Here is a 12,011-nt window from a genome sequence, read left to right on the forward strand (position 1 = left end):
TGAAAAACTCTTTCCACAGAGAGAACACACATAAGGCTTCTCATCTGAATGAACTTTCAGGTGTTGTTTTAGATGTGATGCTTGAGAAAAACTCTTTCCACACTGAGAGCAGGAGTGACGCTTTTTGGGTTTTGTTTCTTGAATTTTAAAGTTGTGATGTTCCTCCTTAAATTCCTCCAGTTCTTGTCTTTCCTCTTTCACTTCCATTCGATCTAAAATAAACATAAAATTAGAATCAGTTTAAGTGAACCCTGATTTAACCCCTTAAACCCGAAGTTTATTGCCGGCGGTGAGAATGTGAGAATGTCCAAATGTAATGTAATGTATATTTTCTAAAAATGTATAAAGTGTTCTATAAAACGATACCAACCTTATGACTCTCCTTGCTATAGTTTAGTAGTTATGAGTCTTTAGTTTTTTGTAGGTCTATGTCACTCAGAAAAAACAACTCTAAAACGCCCTCAGGGCTTACGGGTTAATAGCAGAAAGCAACAGAGATCAAGTATCAGACCTTTGATGTGCCAAAGTTTAGTTCTGTCATTCTCTTGTTAATATGATCAAAATGAGTTTGACAACTGTTATAGCCTACAAGATTATGATACACATATGATATATATATGATAAGTACATAAAAGATGACGATTAAAATTACATAAGCATTTCTATAGAATTTTTCATTCATATACTGATTATTATTTCACATCTACCAAAGCAAACAACAATGAAGAATCAAGAATGGACACCAACCTATTTGTTCCTCAGTATCTTCATGTTTTATTCTGGATGGTTCTGGATCACTCATGTCTTCAATCTCCACTTTAATAAACTCCATCTTTAACAGTCACACAGATTTCAGCTGCTACTCCTGGAGTTTGTCCTTCTCTTGTAGGATGATGGGAATATTCCCAGTATTTATTGGTGAATTGTTGTGGGAGGGGCTTCACTGCCGGTGTGAACTGTGATCACTGTGTGATACTGACGCTAACAAGACCAGATCTGGAAAAATCAAAGAATAGATACTGGATTACCTTAGCAGCAAAACACAAGTGAGCTTCAAATATATTTAGTTCAAATATAGAGCATTTTGTTTGTTACATATTAGTAGTGTATAAAACTGCTCTAGGTTGCTAATTTTTATGTAACCCAGAATATTATAAGGATACAGGTTACAAGGCAGAAGTTCTATTATTATCTAAACTAATCAGAAATCTAACACAAGACGACAGAAATCCACTTAATATGCAATATGCAGACTGAATAGAGGAGGGATGTAGTATAAGTAACAATTCTTTTAAAAATGTAATTCTACATGTTGCATCGGTAGCAAAGTTGTTTTGAAACAAGTTTACCAGCTGCAGAAATACAGCGGTTACTCCTGAACACAAGCAGTGCTGCGCTTATAAACACTACTTTATTAGGCATAGTGAAGAAAGATAAAAGAAGATGCCATTGAAACTTTTTATGAAGACAGTCATTTATCTTCAGATATACATTCAAATAAAAACTCAGATTTCAGAGTCAGAAAGAGAGTTTGCAGGTGTGGTTTCTGTAGCCTTTAATAGTATTTTTAGTCATGCACTTTAACCTGAGGGGTAAAACATAAAAACACATTCAATAAGGTCAATCAACATTTATTTATTAAGCACATTTAAAAACAACACAAGTTGGCCAAAGTGCTGTACATGTCTAAAAATTACTCAATAAAACACTCAACAAACATTACTCAACACAAAACAATGGCTCAGTATACAACACTGATCTGTGTCCCAAAACCTAGAGGCAATTATATACCACAGCGTAGAGGTGTGTGTTCAGCGTAGAGGTGTGTGTTCAGCATAGATTTAAAACATTCTAAAGAGTCACAGGATCTAATATGCAGTGGAAGACTATTCCAATGACATGGGAATGCCACAGAAAATAAAATGCACAATCTCCTTTGTTTTTCAACTGTGATTTGGGAACATGTAAGAGCAAACTCTGGGATGATCTTAGGCAGGGTTTCTCAAACTCAAGTTCAAGTTCAAGTCTTTATTTTGCCAGAACGACCCACATCGCCTGGAATTCATTTTGGTGAATTGGCTCACACAAGACAGTACAACATAACATATACAATAAAAACATGAAATCTAAACAGAAAACAAATACTTAGATTACTGCTAATAAATAATAATAAAACTAATCAGACAAAGTGCTAGTGCATTTAGTGACCCTAAGAAGAAGAAGGGCATAGCTTTGTCTGTATAAGTAAAGTAGATAGAGATTGTTGTTGTGAGTTGAGAGCCCTCACAGCCTGCGGGTAAGTGCTATTAGAAAAACGGGTGGTTCTAGATCTTATGCTTCCCAACCTTCTGCCTGATGGTAGAGGAATGAAAAGGGAATTAGCAGGGTGTGATGAATCCTTAAGTATTTTCAGACCAGTTTTGAGTAGACGGTTGTTATAAATGTCACAGATCTTAGGGAGGTCCAACCCAATTATTCTTGACGCAGTGCTAACTACCCTGTTCAATGCAGACTTATCCTCCGCTGAGCAGCTACCCCACCATACAGTGATGGAGAAAGTAAGAATGCTCTCTATCACACCCCTGTAAAACTCGGTCCTGGAGGGCCACTGTCCTGCACAGTTTAGCTCCAACCCTGATCAAACACACCTGAGCAAGCTAATCAAGGTCTTCAGGATCACTAGAAACTCACAGCTAGGTGTGTTTGATCAGGGTTGGAGCTAAACTGTGCAGGACAGTGGCCCTCCAGGACCGAGTTTGAGAAACCCTGATCTTAGAGGTCGAGGAACAATGATGCTGTAACAAACTCCCTTCCGGCATAAAGGAAAGTCAAAATAGTCACTACAAACAAAGTTAAGTTTTACTGATACTTCATTCAATGTGTAATGTCGCCAAGTTAGATAAATGCTTTTATATATTGCAGAAAAGAATGCAGAAAAAGAGAAACATTATCTTAAAATCTTTTCGCCACCTGAGGTTATAACTTTAGCTCCCATACAAGGACGCAATAATAGCAAGATAACGTTAGCTTCGCGTTTCCCAGTGAGCATAAACATCGGCGACTTCGTAAACAAATTTAGTCAAAGTTGTCAATAGCCTATAAATGAACATTCAAATTCATAACAAACCGTGGGTGAAAACAATCATTCACACAAATTGTCGCCCTACTGTGAATTTGCTTGATCATTTACAATAGAGATTGATCGCTGCTAGAAACAGGTGTTGTATTCACCAAAGTTAACGCTGACTGCATAGTTCTAGCTAATTACATCCTTGTGTTGGTTTGGCGAACATGAACGTCAGTTTAGAAAGAAAAATGGATTTACCTGTTCTGCAAGAACAGAGCAACTGAATGTCGGATTGTAATCCCTTCTGCCGGCGGAGTTCTTTCACCTTTAAAAGGTTTTTCCGATGTAAATTCGGTGCTTCGCACGTTCCTTATCCTTGTCCCTCTTCTTTGCAATTTGTTCATCGGAACGCATAGACAGTAAAAGAACGTCGTCTCTTTGGTCGTGTGTCGGCCATAATTCAAACTTCCCTCTTCTGCTTCTCTCTCCTCCACACCCCCTTCATGTGCACACGCACTAACCCCCCATACCCCACCCTCAAATACTGCTTGCCAGTGATTGGCTGGAACACTGTGTGTTGTGTTTCGTGGTGCGGGTGAGCCCAGTTTGTTTTTGTTGCCGTTTGTGGAGCCTGTGGTGTCTAGAGAGACGGCGTTTACAGTGTGTTCAGGGGACAGGCAGCTAGCGGATAGTGAGGAGATGTTTGCTGTATCTGACAAAAACTGTTTTGGCCTAAAAAACGCGTCACATCGCTTATAGCACCTTTAAACGTGTTTGTTAGACTGTTAATTTGCTAATTGACATTCAGTTTTGTTTTTCTTTACAGTGTTTTGCACTAGGGCCTCTTCTCAATTGTTAAAAGATCATTCAAGAGTACATTCATCCAGTAATGAAACAAGTAAAAGATGTGTTCGACTTGAAGCGATGCTGCACAGATTGATCGATGCATGACATGTAGAGACGCTCTCTCTGTACTTTGATTCTGTTGGAGAATTTCATTTGTCTCATGTAAAAGTCTAAATGCAGTAATACCAAGCAGAAAATAGGTCACAAGGATAAGAGAATGGAAAAGTACCCAAAAACCTGTAGGAGGGATGCAGGTGTTAGGAAGCACTGCAAGAAAAGTGTGTTATATGAGATGTTTTGAGATGTTCCACCAATAGAAGAAGGTCTAGGGGAAGATGTTTATAATGGTGGCGAGGACACAAGGAGTGGCAAAAAAGAAGAGATTGATATAAGGGTGCGATAAGAAAAAGGTATAAGACATGAGGACTGGCAATGGTAACTTTAGATGGCCAGCTGGCATCTCACTTTGTTGAATTGCTCAATAAAGTTAGTTCTTCTGAGACCTGGAACTTCAACTCTGAAAGATTTCTTTGAGTCCTGAACCAAAAAGACTTTGAATTTGCCACAACAATACATACATTTCTCATACACTGATCGGTCTGCGCAGCGCCGCTTCAAGTCGAACACACCTCAAGTCTTCATGAGAGTCATTGAATCATTCATTCAAACATTGAGCAATAAAGCCGGAGATAAAGAGTACATCGTCATATCCTTTGTGTAGATTCTTAAATGTAAATGTTACATCCCTCGGGGAAGTATCAAAGGAAAAAGCGTAAACGAAAAACAAAAACAAAAGTAAAAAGGGATAAAAAAAAAAGCAAGAACATACTTTAATCCTCTGTCCCAGGCGGAAAAAGATGACACCAGATTAGATATAAACGAAATGGGTTTTATTTTCAAACCATGGGCCTGGTTTCACAGACAGTGAAATGTGACCAACGCATTTATCAAAAAGTGTCAAACTTAATCAGTTACACTTTTTTCCAAAATAAACTTTTTTTCTATTTATTTCTAATAATTGCATATTCTTTCAGAACACAGTACACTTAGTAAATAAGTAAATTACATGATATCAAATTTCAAATAAAACCCATTTAGCACACGACTCATCCTGACAGTTTTTTGCAAACTAACCATTAGGAAAGAAACATAATTATTTACACTTTTTTTCCTGACGTTTCAAACACTCTTTTAGTTCCCTGATCAAACTACAAACAAGTCTTTCTAGTTCTCTAATCGTTTCACCAAATTCTCAAAGTTAAACTAGATATTGTTATTTTGGGAGCAACTCCATATTTTGTTCATCTCACAATATTTACTTGACTGTATTTGGCATGAAAATGAAACGTTGCTCACTGCAACAACTTATAATATTTCTTCATGTGCCTGATAAATCTACATGAGTATCTAAAACTCTTCTCACACTCAGGACAGCAGTACGGCTTCTCTCCAGTATGAGGTTACTTTAACATCAAATGTAGACTTTTTCTTGAGTCTTCTGCTTCTCACCTGCACCAAGACACATATTTTATCCCAGATAATTTACTTTAATGTATTTAACATCAAAAGACGAATACTGCTCATTTGCAACATTTTTTCAAATGAGTGTGAAGGCTTGATAAATGTCTAAAACTCTTCTCACACTGAATACAGTCGTACGGCTTCTCTCCAGTATGAAGTTGTTCATGTGATTTCAGGTGTGCAGACTGAGTGAAACTCTTGTCACAATATGAGCACTTGTAAGGTCTTTCTCCAGTATGAGTTCTTTGGTGCATTTTCAGATGCTCATCTCTTGTAAAGCTCTTCCCACAGTCACAACACACATGATCTCTCACATTACTATGTATTTTTTGGTGCTGTTTAAAACTGTTCAGCCATGAAAAACTCTTTCCACAGAGAGAACACACATAAGGCCTCTCATCTGAATGAACTTTCAGGTGTTGTTTTAGATTTGACGATGAAATGAAATCTTTACCACACTGATCACAGTTAAATGGTTTTTCTCCAGAGTGATGGAGCAGATGAACATTGAGACTTAATGCTTGATGAAAACTCTTTCCACACTGGGTGCATGTATATGTTTTTTCGCCAGTATGAAGTCTCATATGTCTGTTAAGGTTTCCTTTTTGTGTGAAACTCTTTCCACACTGATCACAGTTAAATGGTTTTTCTCCAGAGTGAACACACAGATGAATTCTGAGTCCAGATGTATATAGGAAACTCTTTCCACACAGAGAGCAGGAGTGCAGCTTTTTGGGTTTTGTTCCTTGAGTTTTGAAGTCACAGTGTTTCTTTACTTCATTTAGTTTTTGTCTCACTTCCATCTTGTCTGAAATAAACAGATTAAGTAGTCAATAATCAGTTCAAGGAGGATAAGTGTCAATTAAAGGGAATATTTAACAGAAAACATCTGTCTGAGTATAAAGCATCAGATCTTTGATGTTCAAAGGTCAGTTCTGTCATTCCCTTGTTAAAGGCACAATCATTTTCACAGTAATTTTCACCACTAGAGGTCACTTATTAAAAACAAGAACAAAGATGTCGCTTGATGACGGGTGAATGAGTGTGGAATCATGGGGGTTGTTGTCTTCACCTCCACAGCTGATGGAAATCATGTTTGTGGCAAGCAGGACAAGGCCAAGGGCCGTGAGAGAGCGGCACGACGCCGGTGACGTGATTACTGATGAGCGACATCTGCGCAACGCACCGGTTTCAATCTCCACTGTCGTCGCTGGTGCGTTGCGCAGATGTCGCTCATCAGTAATCACGCCACCGGCCTCGTGCCGCTCTCTCACGGCCCTCAGCCTCGTCCTGCTCGCCACAGTGTTCATCAGTGAGCTAATCTAGTTTAATTAACATTACGGTGTGTAGGACCTGAGGCGGAATCAAACAGCAGTGACTCTTTCAGACTGATCAAGAAGCAGAATCACATAGAAACACCAAATCAACAATCTAGGACAATAAATAAAGTGGGCGCCAGCCAGTCTGAGCAAAATAACGAACCCCACAGCTAAGCACTTTATGGCCATGTAAGCTTGAAAGAGATGATCCTTGCTAAAGGAAGAACGTTGTCATTGTTAGGCAGTTTGTATAAGACGGATTGGTTTGCAGATGGCAACGCCTGAGCCCCACAAGGAAAACACCAAAGAGGTTGTTTGATCCCACGGCAGATAAACAAATCAGACCTTCTTCTTCTTCTTAAAGACCTCAGTTTGACCTGAGCTCTGAATAACAGATCAAAATCTCTTAAACCACAGAGACTGAGGGCCATATTTTAACGATCTAAGCGCGTGGTCTAAAGCGCAAGAAGCAAGTGCACTTAGTGCGTGTCCGAATCCACACGCGGCGTATGGTCTAAAAGGGTTTCCCCTATTCTCTTAATGAGTAAAGGGTGTGTTTCGGGCTTTACGTGCAATAAACCAATCAGAGTCTCATCTCCCATTCCCTTTAAAAGCCAGTTGCGCTCACGCCATTTGCACGGCGGAATTTGGTAGTGGAAAGACTGAACACGTCTCCAAAGAGGAGACGGATCTGCTCCTGCGCGAGATTAAAGCTGTGTGTGTGTGCGCGCGAAGTCCCCGTGTGTGTGAGAAGCAGAGTGTATGTGCGTATTGGACCCGCCTAAAGGCGTATATTACTAACACGCTCTTTAAATAACAAAAAAAAATATTGTGCCATTGACTTTAGACCAGGTTTCAGTTAATGGCGAAGACTATTTCAGTTGCCTCAAAATGGCAACGTGCAACAATGCGCCTGAACACACCTCGTTTCAGACCAGCAGCCCGGGGGCGCACAAATGAGCGCAAATTCATTTGCTATTTAAACAACGTGGCACAGGACGTGAAAATGAAAACTGCGTCGGGCTGAAACAAGCAAAAAACACTTGTGTTGCGTCTGGCACTGCATTGTGCCGGGAGTATGATAGGGCCTTCAGACTTATTAAAATGCATCAGATTATTCCAAAATAATACTACACAGAATTATAATCAAACGTCGCTCAACTGCATAAATCTCTATCGTGTCTACAACCTATATATGTGACTATTACCCTTAGATCACATATAATTAATGCAATTGTTATAAATATTGAATGGTTGATTGAAAATGAGCCTTGCATGTTACCAGTGTGTGTTTCTGTTCATAACTCAGTAAATGACTTGAAAGAAATCCATGTAAAATGTTTTATATTCTTTTTTTTGTCCCAATTGTACTAGAGCGGGAAAGTTAAGAGACCACAGATAACGTGTAATTTATTCATTTTAGAGGAGGAGAAACAGCCAGCTCTAAACTAAAGACAGAGGGGGTTTTCGCACCGGAGGAACCTTTTCATAGTTCCTAGAACTATTGGCTAAAGTACCCAGATTTTGGCATGTTCGCACCGCAGAAACTAGGAATGATTTTAGTTCTGAGAACTCCTTTTGGAGGAACTAATTTAGCTCCTACTTCAGAGTCGGTCTAAACCAGCACTATGGTTAGTGTACGCTGATTCGCTGAAAGCAAAATGTTTGTTCATTAACATTTATTCATTTTTAGCATTTAGTCATTTATTTGTAATAAACACTTTAAATGGGCTATTTAGAGCATTTAGCGCAGAGTGTTACGTAATATTGTGTGTATGCAGAAAGAATTCATCCGCAGGCACTCAAAAAAATAAATAAATAAATAAAAAATCCTGAGTGCAAGTTCACCGTCTAGCACTTGGCAGGTTTTGTGTGTTAATTTCTATTTCCTGTCGCTGTGCAGACTCCTTTATTGTATATGACACTGTAAACAGCCCAATGACCCTCTTCTTTAAAGGCTTAATATATGTCCCGTTGACCGGTCCGTTGCATTACGATTAAAAGCAGTATCAATAAAGTAAAAAATGTGATGTGCAGTCAGGTTTGAGTGTGTGCGAAGTTTAACCGAGTGTTCTCACTGATACGCTTGTTGTGATTCATGGAGTTTTGACGAGTTTTATAGTCTTGATATAGTTTCTTATTCAACAGTGGTGACAACCCCCCCCCATTAACCATTAGTTAATTAGTTCCATTAACCATTAGTTTATTCGTAGTATTTGGACACTCAAAACATCCTATAATAAATCATCTGTGGGGTATTTTGAGCTGAAACGTCACAGACACATTCTGGGACACCCGAGATTTTATATTACATCTTGTAAAAAGAGGAATAATAGGTCACCTTTAAAGCATCTTTGTTGTTTCCATGATTGTTATGAAAGTAAAACTGGAAATCGAGGATAATGTGGATATGACGTGATGATGATCTGTTACACTGGTTAAAATTAGGGATGCACGACATATCGCCCACAACCCTCTACGCACACCTTGGCAATAGAATCGCCATTGGCTAATACATTTTTTTTGTTACTCACCAGACAGATATAGCCTAGTATTTTTATAATTCCACCAAATCAGCGTAACTTTGTCAAATGGCACAGCTTTTTAAATATCTAAATGTACACTCTTAAAATCAGTCAATCAAGCATTAGCCTATATTATGATCAAACATTATTTAATGATATAACTTTAGTATAATAATATGGATGGATGCATATTTGTCATTTTAACTGAACTTAGGACTGGCAGTGGTGCTTAAGATATTGTTGGTCATTCAGTGTTTCTGTAAAAAAAAATAGATAATAGTAATTCATAATAGTAATTATTATTAAAAGAAAATAATCCTACTACTAATTCTACCACTAATAATGACAATATACAACACATAAGCTGCTGGGTTCATGAATGTTAATCACGTTGTCAGCGTTTGCCCACTACCAGAGAAACTGGTATGTCTTCTGCAAGTTCTTAAAAGCTAAATAATTCCAGATGAACAAGGATATCGTTTACATCTAACGCGTTGATTTTGCGTGGTATATAAGACTCTCGCTCTCTCTCTCTCTTTGCATGTGTGAGAGAAACGTGATGGCAAGTCGTGCGCCTTCACACTAGAGTTTACGGTACGTCAAATACAGGTGCCCTGAGCTGAATTTGAAATACTTGTACAGAGTTCAGCGAGTGAAAATATATCTATGCTAAACTTATACTTGGCATCTAACGCACACACTGGCGAGTAAAATCTAAGAATTTATTAGCCAATGGCTAAAGATAGACATTATTTAGTCGCCCAGAGTTAGGCCTGTCACGATTATGAAATTTGGCTGACGATTAATTGTCTAAAAAATAATTGCGGTTATGGCGATTAATTGTCAGTTTTAGGGCTTTGACGATTAATTGTCTGTGTTGGGGCTTTGGCGATTATGCCGATTAATTGTCTGTTTTAGGGCTTTGTGCTTCATTCATTAAATAATTGTGATAAATTTAATCCTTTGTAAGTTATCATTTTGCAGTGTAAGATTACAGTTAACACCTTTAAATATTAAATAAATATATTCAATAGCTATGACAATTTGTTTATTAAACTTAGTGAGTGTATAAATCAGCAGCAAAAAGTAATTTTTGAAAACATCTGCACAGTAATTGAATAAAATCTAAACATGTTAATAAAAACAAATGTGCACAAACCATGATAATATGATACGCTTCAAAACAGAGCGGAACAAAGCGCGTATGCGCATCGCGGGTGCAGAATGATGTGCTTAATGCAACATGGAGTCACAGTGCGCAGCGCTGCACAAGTGCGCATTTAAAAGTTCACGGCACAAAGCGAAGAAATGTCGAGGCGAGGGCACAAATCCTAGTGTATATCAGTCCAACAGTTTATTGATCATTTGTTTCTTCACAGTTTTAAACTCCAGTTATTGCGCGTCTGATGCCAATTCATAGTCCTTGTGCTGTGTAGGCACACGGTAGCAAGCGAGTCGTTTAGAAACAGCAAAAAACTCCAAAATAAAGTCATTTTATGCAAATCCACAGCCCTTTATCTACAGATCAAGCATTATAACATCAATGTCACATTGGAGAAAGTTTTACCGTGTATCCTGTCGTAACCGGACGACGCGCGCTGTTTGAATGCTGAACGGAATGATTGACAGCTGCAGACGAGTTTGTGAACATTAATTTAACAATGTAAATATACTACTGTCCCTCACATTAAGCTATGGAATGGCTTCAGATGACTTTGAATATGTTGCTGGAAAACGTAATTAGTCCTTGTCTTTTTTTTTTGGTCCATGACTCCCCCTTGTGCCGTAGGCCTATAAAAGAGCGCAATAATCGCGGTTGTCTGAAACAATCGCGGTTAGATCAAATAATCGCGATCAGACGGTTATTTAATTATCGCGACAGGCCTACCCAGAGTGAAATTTACCTGCATGCGAATGATTTACTCGCATTGTAGAGGGTTGGGCCACCATATCTGTATTGGCCGATATTTGTTCATTTTTTATGTTATTGTTATCGGCCCGATTAGAACATTTGGTCAATATATTTAAAGCCGATAAATAAAGGGTATAGATCTGCCAATATATCGGTTTTCAAACATTAAGAATTATCGCTAACGGCCAAAATTTTCATATAAAATATCAAAATAGCTGATTTCTCTGGATTTAAACATTGTTGGAAACGTTTGGGATAATGCAAGTACACAAGTCAACAAAATATTTAACATTGTTCTACTGGTTTTTGGATGTTTTAATCTAACAATCGTACATATTGTGCCTTTGATACAATAAAACAGCTAGAAGGTTATGAACGTTTATGCATTTCTCTATCATTTATCATCCAAATTATTGAAGAATCAAGAATGGACACCAACCTATTTGTTCCTCAGTATCTTCATGTTTTATTCTGGATGTTTCTGGATCACTCATGTCTTCAATCTCCTCTTTAATAAACTCCATCTTTAACAGTCACACAGATTTCAGCTGCTACTCCTGGAGTTTGTCCTTCTCTTGTAGGATGATGGGAATATTCCCAGTATTTATTGGTGAATTGTTGAGGAATGGATACCAGATCTGCAAAAATTCAAAGAGAAGTTACTGAATTACTTTACTTACGTTTAAATTAATTGAACGTCTGTTTTCTGATAGAAATATAGAGAATTCGATGCAGTTACATACCAGTTGCATTTAAGATAAGGTTTGTTTAATTCTTGTCGAAAGACAACAGGTCAACAGGAAACAACAGGAAACAACAGC

This window comes from Scardinius erythrophthalmus (genome assembly GCF_964197995.2).
Source record: "Scardinius erythrophthalmus genome assembly, chromosome: 7".
Lineage (NCBI taxonomy): Eukaryota > Metazoa > Chordata > Actinopteri > Cypriniformes > Leuciscidae > Scardinius > Scardinius erythrophthalmus.